Raw genomic sequence first — 16,158 nt, forward strand, 5'->3', positions numbered from 1 at the left:
GAACCATGTAATTACAGAACCAAACAACAACAAAAAAAGAAAGAATAATTAATAGAATAGACACTGGTGAGAATTGAATTACTGGCACTGAGAAGCTTCGTTAATCAGAGTAAATGCAGATAAAAAATAATACAGAAAAGAAAGCAATAAATGAAGCGACAAGATCCAGAACGCAGACCAAGATAATTCAATCATAAATTTCTCTCCATGAAATAGGGGCCCATCACATGGTACAGAGGTACACGAAACTATAATTCAGGAAGAATAGCTCATAAATAAAGAAAAAGGCTGCACTTCCAAATTAAAAAGAACGTTCCCCCCTCACCGCCCCCCCCCCACCCCGCCAGGGAAGTCTGATAGAGAAAGCTCAAATCCCATGTGATGGCTGAATCTCAAGGATAGAAGAATTCTTTAGACATCCAGGGAGAGAAGGCAAATCATCTTCAACAGAGGAGAAATAAAACTGGCATTAAACTTCTCTGCAGCCACATTCAGGGTCCACAGATAATGCAGCAAAGTCCACAAGAGTGCTATAAAGAGTGGGATCCGCAGGCCAGTAGCACGGGTGATACCTTGGACACTTGTTAGAAATGCCGAATCTCTGTCAGACCCTCTGCCAGGCTCCCTGAATCTGCATTTTTAACAAGCCCCCAGGTAATTTCTACACATATTCAAGTTTGAGAACTAGAAATCTACAATGCTTTCAGGGAAGGTGTTGGCAGGGATCTCCTCTTTCAATTAGGATGCCATTCTATTTATAAGGTCTTATTTTCAAACATGAAATGACTCGCTTAAAGCCATCGCACCAGGAGTCTTTCTGAAGTCTTGATAACCTAATTCGGACATCTCAAAGAATTCAGGAACAAAGAGGCAAGAAGTGAAAGCACAGTGTTGACTTTGAATCCGTTTGATCAGAGAGCAAAACAACCAGGAGAAATACAGTGAACCGAACTTGAACGCGGTAACCCGGATGATGTAACCGTGATGTAACTCTCGACTCCGAAGATGGGAGGGAGAACATCCCCTAAGGCTCACAGCAGACAGTCTGTAAATACTTCCCAAATCTGAAGGATGTAACGTTTTTAAAAAGCATAATGACTTAAATATCTTACTGTTTTTAATGTTCACCCCTGTACTTTTTTAAAATTAACCCTAGAGACCTATTTTAGGAAATGAGTTTTCCTGTGGTAGAGACATGTGAAGTTCAACAATTCCAATTTCACTTCCTTTTATTTTTCTTACACTAAATTCAACAACATGTAATTTATGCTTCTTGGTGCAATTGTGAATGGGATCAGTTTCTTTATTTGTCTTTCTGTTGCTTCATTGTTAGTGTATAAGAATGCAACTGATTTCTGTACATTGATTTTGTATCCTGCAACTTTGCTGAATTCATGTATCAGTTCTAGCAGACTTTTGGTGGAGTCTATCGGATTTTCCATGTATAATATCATGTCATCTGCAAAAAGCGAAAGCTTGACTTCATCTTTGCCAATTTTGATGCCTTTGATTTCCTTTTGTTGTCTGATTGCTGATGCTAGCACTTCCAACACTATATTAAACAACAGCGGTGAGAGTGGGCATCCCTGTCGTGTTCCTGATCTCAGGGAAAAAGCTCTCAGTTTTTCCCCATTGAGGATGATGTTAGCTGTGGGCTTTTCATAAATGGCTTTTATGATCTTTAAGTATGTTCCTTCTATCCCGACTTTCTCAAGGGTTTTTATTAAGAAAGGGTGCTGGATTTTGTCAAAGGCTTTTTCTGCATCGATTGACAGGATTCATATGGTTCTTCTCTTTTTTTTTTATTAATGTGATGTATCACGTTGATTGATTTGCGAATGTTGAACCAGCCCTGCATCCCAGGAATGAATCCCACTTGATCATGGTGAATAATTCTTTTTATATGCCGTTGAATTCGATTTGCTAGTATCTTATTGAGAATTTGTGCATCCATATTCATCAGGGATATTGGCCCGTAGTTCTCTTTTTTTACTGGGTCTCTGTCTGGTTTAGGAACCAAAGTAATACTGGCTTCATAGAATAAGTTTGGAAGTTTTCCTTCCCTTTCTATTTCTTGGAATAGCTTGAGAAGGATAGGTATTATCTCTGCTTTAAACGTCTGGTAGAACTCCCCTGGGAAGCCATCTGGTCCTGGACTCTTATTTGTTGGGAGATTTTTGATAACCGATTCAATTTCTTCGCTGGTTATGGGTCTGTTCAAGCTTTGTATTTCCTCCTGATTGAGTTTTGGAAGAGTGTGGGTGTTTAGGAATTTGTCCATTTCTTCCAGGTTGTCCAATTTGTTGGCATATAATTTTTCATAGTATTCCCTGATAATTGTTTGTATCTCTGAGGGATTGGTTGTAATAATTCCATTTTCATTCATGATTTTATCTATTTGGGTCATCTCCCTTTTCTTTTTGAGAAGCCTGGCTAGAGGTTTGTCGATTTTGTTTATTTTTTCAAAAAACCAACTCTTGGTTTCATTGATCTGCTCTACAGTTTTTTTAGATTCTATATTGTTTATTTCTGCTCTGATCTTTATTATTTCTCTTCTTCTGCTGGGTTTAGGCTGCCTTTGCTGTTCTGCTTCTATTTCCTTTAGGTGTGCTGTTAGATTTTGTATTTGGGATTTTTCTTGTTTCTGGAGATAGGCCTGGATTGCAATGTATTTTCCTCTCAGGACTGCAATGTATTTTCCTCTCAGGACTGCCTTCGCTGCGTCCCAAAGCGTTTGGATTGAACAACATGTAATTTAAAAAATGCTTGTGTATTCTGAGAGCGTGCTCATGGGTGGCGGAAGGGCAGAGAGAGAGAAAGGGAGAGAGAGAGAATCCCAAGCAGGCTCCTCACTGTCAGCACAGAGCCCAACGCAGGGCTCGATTTCAGGACCCTGAGATCATGACCTGAGCGGAAATCAAGTCCAATGTTTAACCGCACCCCAGGCACCCCAAGAAAATGTAATATTTTAATGGCAATCACACTGATAGTTGCCATTTTTACAAAGTATTTTTATCTTTTTATCTATTCATGATCAATATTTTATCTGTCTTGATGCACAAAAGGCTTCATGTGCATCAGTGGTGTGTAGAATGTTGTTTAATGTTGACAACACAAGCTTTTAAAATGCTCAGTTTTCCTTTCTCTTTCTTTTTCTTTCTTTCTTCCTGTCTTTCTTCCTGTCTTTCTTCCTGTCTTTCTTTCTTTCTTTCTTTCTTTCTTTCTTTCTTTCTTTCTTTCTTTCTTTCTCTTTCTTTCTTTCTTTCTTTCTTTCTTTTTCTCTTTCTTTCTTCCTTTCTTTCTTTCTTGTCTTATTTTTATTTAAGTCATCTCCACATCCAATAGGGGGCCCAAACTCATGACCTCAAGATCAAGTGGCACATGCTCTCCCAACTGAGCCAGCTAGGTGCCCCTATATTTCTTTTTTGCCTAAATTACCTTAAAAGAGCATAAATAACTTTTAAAAAGTAGTATAGCAAAACAAATATGAGAGGATATAAATAGTAGTTAATTATAGGTGGTGGAAATAAAATTGGTTACATTTTTTCTTTGGATTTTTATGTATTTTTTATTTAAAGAAAGTGAAACCAAGCTTTACATTAGAACATCAAAGACATTTTTTAAAGACATTTATTTAAAAAATTTTTTGTTGTTGTTTATGTATTTATTTTGAGAGAGAGAGAGAGAGAGCCTGTGAGCAGGGGAGGGACAGAGAAAGAAAGAATCCCAAGCAGGCTCGTGCAGACCCTGACTCAGGGCTCAAACCCATGAACTATGAGAGCACGACCTGACCCAAAGTAAAAAGTCAGATGCTTCACCGACTGAGCCACCCAGGTGATCCCATCAAAAACATTTTTGATCTAAAGAAGATATTTGCTGACCCTTCATACTTGGACTTTTCTGTTCCTTGCCTTCAGTGGAATAAAGGCAGAAGCCAAGGACCAAAGCACATCTAAAGAAGAATGTCTAAAAAAGAACCCTCCCTCCCAATATTAGTTGGGACTCCCAAAAGGCTACATTCTTAAGGTAAAGACAAACTACATCTGACCTCCCCAGGGCCCCAACTTCAGGGTTGCCTTGGCATAAAGGTTTGTGTCGGCGTGGCCTGGGAATAAAATTACCACTCTTGCCACAGACCAGCCTCATGCAGACCTGCACCCCGGATGTGCATAGCTGGGATGGACCGGGAATCCCAAGCCTTGAACTTGGATGAAGTGCTCCCCCGTTGGTAATGCACTAATGTACAGGCAGATATGAATGGCCAATGCCTTTAGGAGGAGGCCACTATCCTCATAGGCACCGTAGAATCCCTACAAAGTATTTCAAAGACAATCATCAGTGCTCCACCGGTGATCGCCAAGGCACAAGGAAATAAGGCAACATGAAAGAGAAACAGCAGAAACAAGAAACAGCAGAAACAGTCCTGCCAACAACCAGATGCAGATTAGAAAACAATATCCTCGGTGCATTTAAAGACATAAACGTGTTTGGAGACATTGGCAGACAGCAGAAAACTAAGAGTAATGTTGCAGTTTTGAAAAAGAACCAAATGGAATGTTCTCCAGATGAAAAATGTAGTAGTTGAAATCAGAAGTTCAGTAGATGCGTCAAGAAGCAGAAAAAACAAAGAGGAATTAGATAATGAAAAGATTGAAGAAATTGCCCAGCATTTCAGTAGAGTGGGAAAAATGTGAACAAGACAGAAGAGAGCTTAAGAGATGTGGAGAAGTCTGACATATGTTTGATTAGTTCTAGAAAGAGCAGAGGGAAGAAACGGAGGCAATGTTTGAAGAGATAAAGGCTGAGAACTATCCAGAACTGGTTAGGTTGCCAATTCACAGATCAGTGGTTTGGTAAATTCCAAGAAGGATAAGTAAGGCCAGTACACTCACATGCTTCGGTTGGTTTGGTAAATTCCAAGAAGGATAAGTAAGGCCAATACGCTCACATGCTTCGGTGTGTGCTAACCACAGGAAGCTCGGGTAGCCAAACAGATATGAAAGAGGGGTGCCTGGCTGGCTCAGAAGGGCATGCAACTCTTGATCTCAGGGTTGTGAGTTTGAGCCCCATGTTGAGTGTAGAGATTACATAAATAAAATTAAAAAAAAAACACCTCAACAAAACTCTAGTGGATATGAAAGAAAGTAAACTTAAAGATAAAAACAGAAACTAGGGATAAAGTGGACCACTTCATAAGGATAAAACATTAAATTAAAATTTTTTTTAATGAAAACATTAAATTTAAAAGGGAGGAAGCCATGCTACATTTTATGTACACCTAGTAACACAGTCTGAAGGTACATAAAGAAGAAAGAACCACAAAAGAAAGAAAAATATCCATGAATTGTACTGTGAGAAAAAAAAAACCTTGAGTAATTGATGCAATAAACAAAAAGGACAAATAGATATAAAAGATTTGAAAAACATGAGTAACAAAACTTGAACAGACATCTGTAGAGAATTGCTTGTAATAACCATAGAATGTACATTCTTTTCAAGAATGTAATATACATCCCCCCACCCAAGATACTCCTATATATTCTGAAACAATACAGGGACATGTGCACCTGAACATGTGCGCACACACACACACACACACACACACACACACAAGAATGTTGATAGCAGTATTATTCATAAGGGCCAAAATGTGGAAACAACTCAACCACCTATCAACAACAGAATGGAAAAATGGAGGTAGATCCATAAAAAGAATATTATAAAACCATCAACAGGAACTATAATCAGATATGCCGATGTGGATGTATTACATAAACATCTTGAGAGAAAAACACAAAAGCAAGATACACAAGAAGAGATATGGTATGCTTACACTTATACAAAATATAATTAAGGGCAAAACGTAGCTGTTCTGTTTAGACTCGTAGAGATATCAGGAAAATCAAGGAACTGATTTCCATAAAGCTCAGAATATCAGAATAGTGATTAATTCTGGAAAGAGGAAAGACACTGTAATCCAGAAAATACCATAGGAGATGGCCTTCTGTAGTGACAGTAGTGTTCTATTTCTTGATGTATATAGTCGTTATCTTATTTGTAAGAATTTATCGGAGCACCTGGGTGGCTCAGTCGGTTAAGTGTCTGACTCTTGTTTTCGGCTCAGGTCACGATCTCCAGGTCTGTGAGTTCGGGCCCTGTGTCAGGCTCTGTGCTGACGGTGTGAAGTCTGCTTGGAATTCTCTCTCCCTCTCTCTCTCTGTATCTCCTCTGCCCTCTCCCTCTCTCTTTCCCTCTCTCTCTCTCTCAAAATAAATAAACTTTAAAAAAAGAATTTATAAAGATGTACATATTAAGATGAATGAGGGCTTCTGTGTGTATATTATGTTTCATTTTTTTGCATTTAAATATTTGATCTAGGGGCGCCTGGCTGGCTTAGATGATGGAGCACGTGACTCTTGGTCTCCTACATTGGGTGTAGAGACGACTTAAATAAATAAATCTAACTCTCTGATCTATTTAAAAATTTTTTAAAAGTTTTATTTATTTATTTTGAGAGAGAGAGAGAATGACTGGGGAGGGGCAGAGAGAGAGGGAGAGAGAGAATCTGAAGCAGTCTCTGAGCTCTGTGCCTACTGAGCCTGTCATGGGCTCGATCTCATGACTGAGAGATCTTGACTTAAGCCAATATCGAGAATCAGAAGCTTAACTCACTGAGCCACCCAGGCACCCCATATCTGATCTATTTTTAATGTATCCTGAAGTACTATCAAGGATTGGGTCCAACTGCAGCTTTTTTCCATATGGCTATCCAGACATCACAGTCCTCCTTACTTAAAAACCAATCTTGGGACACCTGGGTGGCTCAGTTGGTTAAGTGTCCAACTTCAGCTCAGGTCATGATCTCACAGTTCATGGATTGGAGCCCCACGTGGGGCTCTGTGCTGACAGCTAGGAGCCTGGAATTTGCTTCAGAGTCTGTCTCCCCCTCTCATGCTCTGTCTCTCTTTCTCTCTCAAAAATAAATTAACATGAAAAGAAAATTAAAAAAAAAAAATCAACCTCTTCTCCACTAATTTCCAGTGTGTCTTTATTGTATACTAAATTAAACACACAACTAGATCTAATTCTGAATTGTCTACTTTTTCCCCCAGTGGCCTGTCTATTCATGCAACAATTACCAATATGACTTAAATAAAGAAGTTTTGGAGCCAAGATTCTCAACCTCTGCAGTATCGACATTTTGGACTAAATCATTCTTTTTTGGAGGGGGGTATTCTGTGCATTGTAAGATGATTAGCATAATCCTTGGCTTCTACTCACTAGATACCAGCAATAAACCCCTACTCCCATCCCAGTCCCTAGCTGTGATAATCAAAATGTCTCCAAACGCTGCTGTGTGTTCCCTGGAGTGCGGAGAAAAGTTGCAAATCACTGCTTTGGAGTATATCTTAATACCTGGCAATATTACTATTGGAGGAGGTCACCAGGAGGTTATGACCACGGGTTGACTCGTGTCCTGGACCCCGGGGGTGATCAGAGGTTCCCCGCCCCCTCCCCTGTACTTGAAATGTACCAGGTGTGTTTTGCCCGCCATGCGGACAGCCAGAGGCATTTTCAAGGAGGCAGCCTTGAGAGAACAACGTGTTGTTGAGACCTTCTGGACACTCTACATGACGGAACTCCTTTAAGGTCGCTGTGTGAATGTTTAAGAGTCTCCTGGAGGGTTCGGAAATCTACTTGCCTGGCGGCGTCCAAGACAAGTCTCGTAAGTCCCCTTCTTAAAACCACCACCTACCGATCTGGAGCCGCCTGCCTCTGCCTCCTGTCTCTCCTGGGCCTCCCTGTGTGGGGCCAGTTTGCAAACCAGCAGCCACCTCGCCACATTGCTCTTCTTATTCCTCTTGCTTGTCTAATTCTCCCCAAGCATTTCATAACCCGCGTGTCTAGTTACAGAAAAAAGCTCAGAGTATTTCTGTTGGGATGGCATTACATGTGTAGATTAATGAAGGGAAAAACTAACATTTTTCTGAAGTATTCCTATCCAAGAACATGAATATTTATATTTATTGCTATTATAAAAATAGTCTGTATGCAAGCAATGGATTTGGTGTGTTAATTTTAAAACTCAATACTTGCCTAATTTTTTAATTGTTTGTACTATTTTTTCCATTGCTTATTTTGGGTTTTCAAGTTATATATATACATATATATATGTGTGTGTGTATGTATATATATTATATATATATATATATATATATATATATATATATATATGGTCTATAATAGAATTATCCAATAGAAGTTTTGTAATGATGGAAATGTTTAATATCTACCTCGTCCAAAATAGAAGCTACCATCAATGTATGGTTATTAAGCACCTGGACTATGGCTAGTGTGACTGAGGAAATGAATTCTAACTTTCTTTTACTTATAATTACTTTATTTTTTCCATTAAGAAAACCCCATTTTTATTATTAAACTGTGTAGTACAAACTGGAAAAGTAAACAAAAAACTGACAATACTTACTTAAAAAAAAATTTTTTTTTTAACATTTTATTTTATTTTTGAGACAGGGAGAGACAGAGCATGAATAGGGGAGGGTCAGAGAGAGGGAGACACAGAATCTGAAACAGGCTCCGGGCTCCGAGCTGTCAGCACAGAGCCCGACGCGGGGCTCAAACTCACGGACTGCGAGATCATGACCTGAGCTGAAGTCGGCCGCTTAACCGACTGAGCCACCCAGGCGCCCCTAACAATACTTACTTTTTTTTTTTTTTTTTTTTTTTATTTATTTTTGGGACAGAGAGAGACAGAGCATGAACGGGGGACGGGCAGAGAGAGAGGGAGACACAGAATCGGAAACAGGCTCCAGGCTCCGAGCCATCAGCCCAGAGCCTGACGCGGGGCTCGAACTCACGGACCGCGAGATCGTGACCTGGCTGAAGTCGGACACTTAACCGACTGCGCCACCCAGGCGCCCCAATACTTACTTTTTAAAAACATGTTTTATTTTTGAGAAAGGGTGTGAGTGGGGGAGGGGCAGAGGGGGCCAGAGGATCCGAAGTGCGCTCTGCACTGACAGCAGGGAGCCAGATGCAGGAGCTTGAACTCACAAATCGTGAGACATTGAACTGAGCTCAGTTCGATGCTCAACCGACTGAGCCACCCAGATCCCCCAACAATACTTATTTTAAATGTAAATAATCACATGTCACTGTTGGCTACCATACTGGACAGCACAGGTCTTTATAGTTCTTGCTCTTTAGTTTTATTTTTTACGTAATCTCCACACCCAACGTGAGGCCTGAACTCACAACCCCCAGATCAAGAGTCACACGCTCTATAGACTGAGCCAGCCAGGCACCCCTACTTTTTGCTTTTTGCTTTTTAAACTATGTGTCTTGAGCGCTAATTCTGTATCTAGTTGTATTGACTAATACTTCCAACACAATATGAAATAGGAATGGAGATTGCAAGCATCATTATATTGTTTCTGAATTTTTCAGGAAAAGCCTCTAATTCCCCACTAAGTAAGGAAAATGCTGATACTGTGTGTGTGTGTGTGTGTGTGTGTGTGTGTGTGTGTGTGTGTATAGTTCATATTCAGGAAGTATCCATATATCAATACTTGAGTATTTTAGAAAGAACGGGTATTAAATTGGTCAAATGTCTTCTTTACATCTACAGAGATGATTATATCATTTTCCTCTCTAGCCTTATACAGGTGATAAATTTTGGATTTTCTAATACTGAGCCACTCTTGCGTTTCTGAGATAACCTGCACTTGGTCATAATGTATTATGGTTTCCTACCTATAAGCAATATTGAATACTCAACACTCTCATTTACTTTTTCTTTTTTCTCCTCAGCTGCCCAACATCTGATTTTAGGTTTGTTTAGTCCTAACTCAGACCACTAAGAAGATCAGCAAGCTTAGTCTACTTTTTACATAAAGTCCCAATTCTTCATCATTAAAAATAATTGTACTATATTTGTACTACAACACATAATCCTTATAATTGTTATTGATTCTTAATACTTCAAATTAAGTATATGCTTAATGCTTACCACCAATCATTATGTTAAAGTCCTTCCACTCTTATTTCTTGTCTGGAACTCACTTTAGTACCTTTATCAGAAAGAGATCTATCTATCATCTATCTATCTATCTATCTATCTATCCATCCATCTATCATCTATCTCTTTCAGGTTCACTGATCATTTTCCCTGTCATCTCCATTCTTCTACTGAAGCTATCCAATAAATTTGATATTTGAATTTATATTATAGGAATATATTTTTATATTGTATTTTTGTTTAAACATCTGTTTGTTTTTCTTTTACATTTCTGTCAATTTCCTATATTTTGATTCCCTGTGAGAATGATCCCGGTTGCCTCATTCGGCATAGTTATAACAGTGGCTTTTAATTCTGGCCTGAGGATTCTGACACCTTGGTCCTCTTGGGGTTGGCATCAGTTGATAGCCTTCTCCCTTTAAAATGGATCACATCTTTTCTGGCTCTGTGTATGTAATTTCCCATCGGACCCTGGACATTGTGGATTCTGTCATTTTCCTCCAGGTCGTTGATATTTATGTTACAGTAGGCAATTAATGGTTCTACTAAAACTGCAAATTGTCAACACCTGGGTTGGGTGATGTCTCAGCTCTCGGTTCAGAGGGACTCCAGTCCGTTTTGCACATGTGTGATCCCAGGGTGAACCAGAAACTTGGCAAGTTCTCACGGCCACTTTGGGGTCCTCGATCATCCGTGGGGTCTCTCCTAACTCTGTGGAAGCTCTGCTTGCCCTGAGACCCCTTCCTGCCCGACCGGAACGAGGGGGTGCCCTCCATCTGAGTTTAAGCCTTCCAAGATCTGCTTGCTGCGGTTTGTTGACTTTGGTGTTTTGTTCAGCATTTATCTGAAGAAAGCCCAGGGAGGCTGTAACTCCATCATGTCCAAAGCAGAACTTTCCTGGAAGGGCTCGTTGATGTGCTGGCTTTCTGAGCTTATGGAGGTTGGATTCCTCAAGTATCATTAGACATGGTTAGACCTTATCCCACCCCAGTCTCCGCATCCACTCATGAATTGAATCCAGTACAATCCTTTCTGGTTTGGGTTGCTGTTCTCAGCAAGAACCTGTGGATGATTTGGGGGTCCTCCTATTACCAGGGTTGTCAGATGCCACACTGCTTCCTTCGCTTCATCCCATGATTGATGTAGATAATCCATGCGGACCTTGCAGGTTTGGGGTAGGACTGTTGTAACACATTACCACGAAGTAACAGACAACGGAAATTTATTCTCACAGTTCTGGCAGCCAGAAGTCTGAGATCAAGGTGTTGGCAGGTCTGCGCTCCTCTGGAGGCTTCCATGCTTCTTCCTTACTTCTGGTTTACCCACAATCCTTGGTGTTCCTTGGTTTGTAGATACATCATTCCCATTTCTACTTCTGCCATCACCTGGCCTTCTCCCTGTTTGTCTTCTGTGCGCCCAAATGTCCCTTGCTTTGGAAGGATGTCAGTCATTGGATTAAGGCCCACATTAATTCAATATTACCTAGTCTTAATTTGACTGCACCTGCAAAGATCGCATTTCCAAATGAGGTCAAATACACCGGGGTTAGGACTTGAACGTGTCTTTCGGGGAATACAATTCAACCTACAACAGGTGATTTGCCCCCAAGGGATTATAGGGCAAGTAGAAGGGATGGGGATAATTTGTAATCTAGTTGTTTTTATAGTAAATATATTCTAACTGTATAGAATTAAGTGACTTGGGTAACATCACATACATGGTAAAATAGAATCCAGCCCACAACATTCTTCTATGCGTTAAATAGTAAGTTTTACTTCGTCGTTTCTTTTAAAAATGAGAAACCACTAAAACAACAATATTGAAAAACTTTTAAAGGAGAAAACTCATTCACTTCCTCTACTCTCCTAAGACCAAAAAATATCCTCTCCATCTTTTCCATATGCACTAATATTTTTTACATGTTTGTAAGAAATCAAGTTTGCTAACTTTTAAATAAAAATACTCAGTATAAATTACATAAAATAAGGAATTCTGTTACAAGAAATGTAATTGCTTTGCATTTTTCACTTAAAATGAAATCCCATAATATCCAAGGGAATTTTCAAGATCTTGTCAGCTACTTTAATCTTCCTTCAGGAGTTGCTGATATTAGTCTAACCGTTCTGTTTTCACAAAGGCCCAGTATGTGATTAGGTACCAAGCATGAAGTGTACCTGCTCAAGCTGATAATTAGGCCTCGAACATTATTATCAGCCATTTCGTTAATCTCAATGAGTTTAGGATGTAACAACTATAAACGGAGTAAATAATTTCTGTGACTAACCAAGACTCATGATACATAGGCTACCATCAAAATCTCTATACATTTGGTACAAAAGATTATTGTCAGTTCAGACACAAATGCCCGAAATTAAATCATCCATTGGTGTAGCACAGAGGCAGATGCGTATAGTAGCTAAGAATGAGCTTTGACTTTAGAACAAAGTGGGTTTGAATCTTGAGTTCTTGTCTTGCTGGCTGGTGAAAGCCTTAAATCTCTTTAAGCTTCAGCTTCATTATCCATAGTGGAGAAAATACACTTAATTCGTAGGCCCTTGAGAATGTTAGAAGATCAAAAAAAAAAAAATGTCTGACACTTAGGCCTTCAGTAATTGAATTATTCAATGGGATGTTGAATTGAATATTGAACTATTCATTTGTTGAATAAATATTCAAAGAGGAACGGGTCTTACAGAGATATTATGCTATGAAGCATGCTGCTAACGTAACTGGTCTGACTCTGGTTGATTCTCGACTGTAACCACACTCCAGTCCACTTGGTTGTAGCATTTGCTTTTAAAAAAAACCTGAGGGGACCCCGGTGGCTCGGTCGGTGAAGTGTCTGACTCTTGATTTCGGCTCAGGTCATGATCTCACAGTTTGTGAGATTGAGCACTGACAGCACAGAGCCTGCTTGGGACTGTCTCTCTCCTCTCTCTCTCTCTCTCTCTCTCTCTCTCTCTCTCTGCCCCTCCCCTGCTCATGCTCTGTCTCTGTCTCTCTCAAAATAAATAAATAAATTTGAAAAAATATTTGAATTAGCACTTTCAACTCATGACTTTATCATGGTAACAGGAAGTAGTACTTATAAACCATAAAACTCAAAACATAAAATAGGCTTACAGAGTTTACTATGCATTTAACTTTAATATACGTTTAAATACAGTTATATGGAGTGACAAACAGTATGGTCCAGGATTTAATTCCAACCTTTCCCAGATTAAACTTCCGGCAGATGAGGGAAATGCTTTGAAAACATGCTAATCTTCCTCTTCTCTCATGGTCCAGGCCCTGGGCCTGTGCTGTCTCCTTGTTTACATGGACCTATGACCGGTTTGTCATTGCTTGTTCCAGGAATGTGCATCTCAAATCACAGTTACTCAAAGTTCATAACACAGTCTTGATTGATGGTATTTGTTTTTTTTTGTACCGTGTTTCTGACTTTCTTAATAGGTTCATTGTGTTCTCATTTTTTTTAACATTTATTTATTTTTTTGGAGAGGCAGAGAGAGACAGAGTGTGAGCGGGGGAGGGGCAGAGAGAGAGAGGGAGACGAAGAATCTGAAAGCAGGCTCCAGGCTCCCAGCTGTGGGCACAGAGCCCGATGCGGGGCTCGAACCCACGAACCGGGAGATCGTGACCTGAGCCGAAGTCGGACGCTCAACTGACTGAGCCCCCCAGGCGCCCCTAGGTTCAAGCTGTTTAGAAATGAGCTCCTCCACGCTGCCTGATGCAGGTGCCTTTGGCCTTTTGTGTGCTCATTCACCCAGACGGAAGGTGACATTGAGGAAGACTTCCGAGAGGTTGTTCCATTTCGGCTGAATCCTGACAGGTAGACCCTGCAATGGGGAGGGCATCCCAGGAGCAAGGAAAAGCCGCAGCGTGTTGAGAACACATTCTGTTCCGACCAGTCGAGTCAGTGAGAAAGGCGGTCTGGAGGAGAGTGGCAATAGATAAATCTGGGCGGGAAGCCAGCTTAGGCCGAGTCTCACATACCAGGCGAAAGAGTTAGAATTCCACACTCCAAGTGTAGGTGTCCAGGGTGAGGAACCACGGGCACACGCAGTGGCTTTATTTTGTCATTCACGCTATATTTGCAATGCAGCAGCCAGGCAGATAATGGGCTGTGACAGGGTGGCAAGAAGGAGCATCTTAAGTATTCTTTCTTCACATCCTGCATTTCCTCCTCAACACGCTGCGGTCCCCTTGTGCTCTACCAACCCCTTCAATTCCTCTATTCCGGCTCCCTGCATGTCTCCCTTTATCGCAAGCATCTCTCTCAACTGTGCTTATGTATTTACATGCCTGTGTCCTCTACTAGATTGTAAGCTTCTTGAAGGCAGGGACAGTATTGCACTCACTTTGTAGGCTCAGTATTTAGCCCGATGCCTAGAAGAAAGTAAGCATTCAATAAATTCCCTATTGCACTCATTCAGTATTTACATTTTTTTTTTTTTAACGTGTGTTCATTTTTTTTGAGAGACAGAGACAGAGCGCCAGTGGGGTCGGGGCAGAGGGGGAGGGAGGCACAGAATCCGAAGCAGGCTCCAGGCTCCCAGCTGTCAGCACAGAGCCCGACGCGGGGCTCGAACCCACGAACCGGGAGATCATGACCTGAGCCAAAGTCGGACGCTCAGCCGACTGAGCCACCCAGGGGCACCACATTCATTCAGCATTTAATGACTGCCTGCTAGGTGTTTCCCAGGAAAACTGCTCAAGACGCTGAGCCTGGCACAGTAAATACAACAGAGAAAAATCTCTGTCCTCATGGAGTCTGCCTACTCATTCCGAGGGTCCCACGACAGATTAGGAAGCGAGTAAATAAACGGGTGACAATTTAGTGTGTCAGATAACGATAAGGGCTGTGGAAAAAAAAATCAAGCACGGGAGATGAATGGAAGGGGTGATTTTAAGTAGGGTGATCAGAGAAGGCTTTGCCATGACGCTGATATTAGAATACAAACTTGCCAAACGAGGGAGCAGCTGGGGGGCAGGCAGGGACGTCTAGAGTGGGGGGAGCAGGAGGTGATCAGGCAGAAGGAACTGACAGAGGAAAGCCCTGAGACGGGGCCTGCCAGGTGTCTAAGGACTAGCAGAGGCCAGTACAGCCGGACTTCGGCTTCTACGCTGAGCGGATTGGGAAGCCACTGAAGGACTTTGAACACAGGAGTGACACGGGCCGACTTCTAATCAGACATGACAGCTTTGGCAGCTGTGCTGAGAACAGCCCGAAATGGGGCACACGTGAAGGGGACAGGTGAGGACCGGTGTGGCATCGGGGAGGTGGACAGAGGTGCTAGACGTGGCACAGTTTGAAAGTGTTTTTTTTTTTTTTTTTTAGTTTATTTATTTTGAGTGAGAGAGAGAGAGAGAGAGAGAGAGAGAGAGAGAGCGCGTGCAGGGGAGGGGCAGATAGGGCAGGTGAGAAGAATCCCAAGCAGGTTCCACGCTGTTAGTGCAGAGCCTGATGTGGGCTCGACCCCGTGAACCGCGAGATCGTGACCGGAGCCCAAATCGAGAGTCAGACACTTAAGCGACTGAGCCCCCCAGGCGTGCCTGAAGGTGGTTTTATTTAACTGGGCCTGCTGGGGGTTGACCGGAGGAATCAGGGAATGAGAGGGGCTAAGAGCGTCCTCAGTTTTGGCGTGGGCAACTGGAAACACGGGGTTGCAATTTACTGAGATGTGTTGGGGGACCATTTAACTCCCTGTCAAATTATGACCCTTTTGAGAGTGAAAGTGTTGCCCTACAGTTGGGAAAATGTGTGGACCGGGACTGTCTTGGAGAATCTGTTTACCCTGGAGTCGTGGCTCTCAGTCACGGGTGGTTTTGCCCCCAAGGCAACATTTGGGCCGTGTCTGAAGACCTTTTTGGTTGTGAGAACGAGGGGGGTTGCTACTACGGCCCAGTGGGTAGAGGCCAGGGATGCAAAGGACAGCGCCTCTCGAGAAAGAATGATCTGGTCCAAAATGTTAACAGTGCCAAGGCTGACAAATCGTGCCCTAGAGATAGGGAAGAGAACAAGAAGGCCAGGTTGCTGACATAAAGAGAGATAAAGATCAATATAATCAAAGAGATATGTTATGAAGATGCTTCTTCATTCGTTCATCATTTCTATC

The sequence above is a fragment of the Panthera tigris genome, chromosome E1 (genome assembly GCF_018350195.1).
Source record: "Panthera tigris isolate Pti1 chromosome E1, P.tigris_Pti1_mat1.1, whole genome shotgun sequence".
NCBI classification, from domain to species: domain Eukaryota; kingdom Metazoa; phylum Chordata; class Mammalia; order Carnivora; family Felidae; genus Panthera; species Panthera tigris.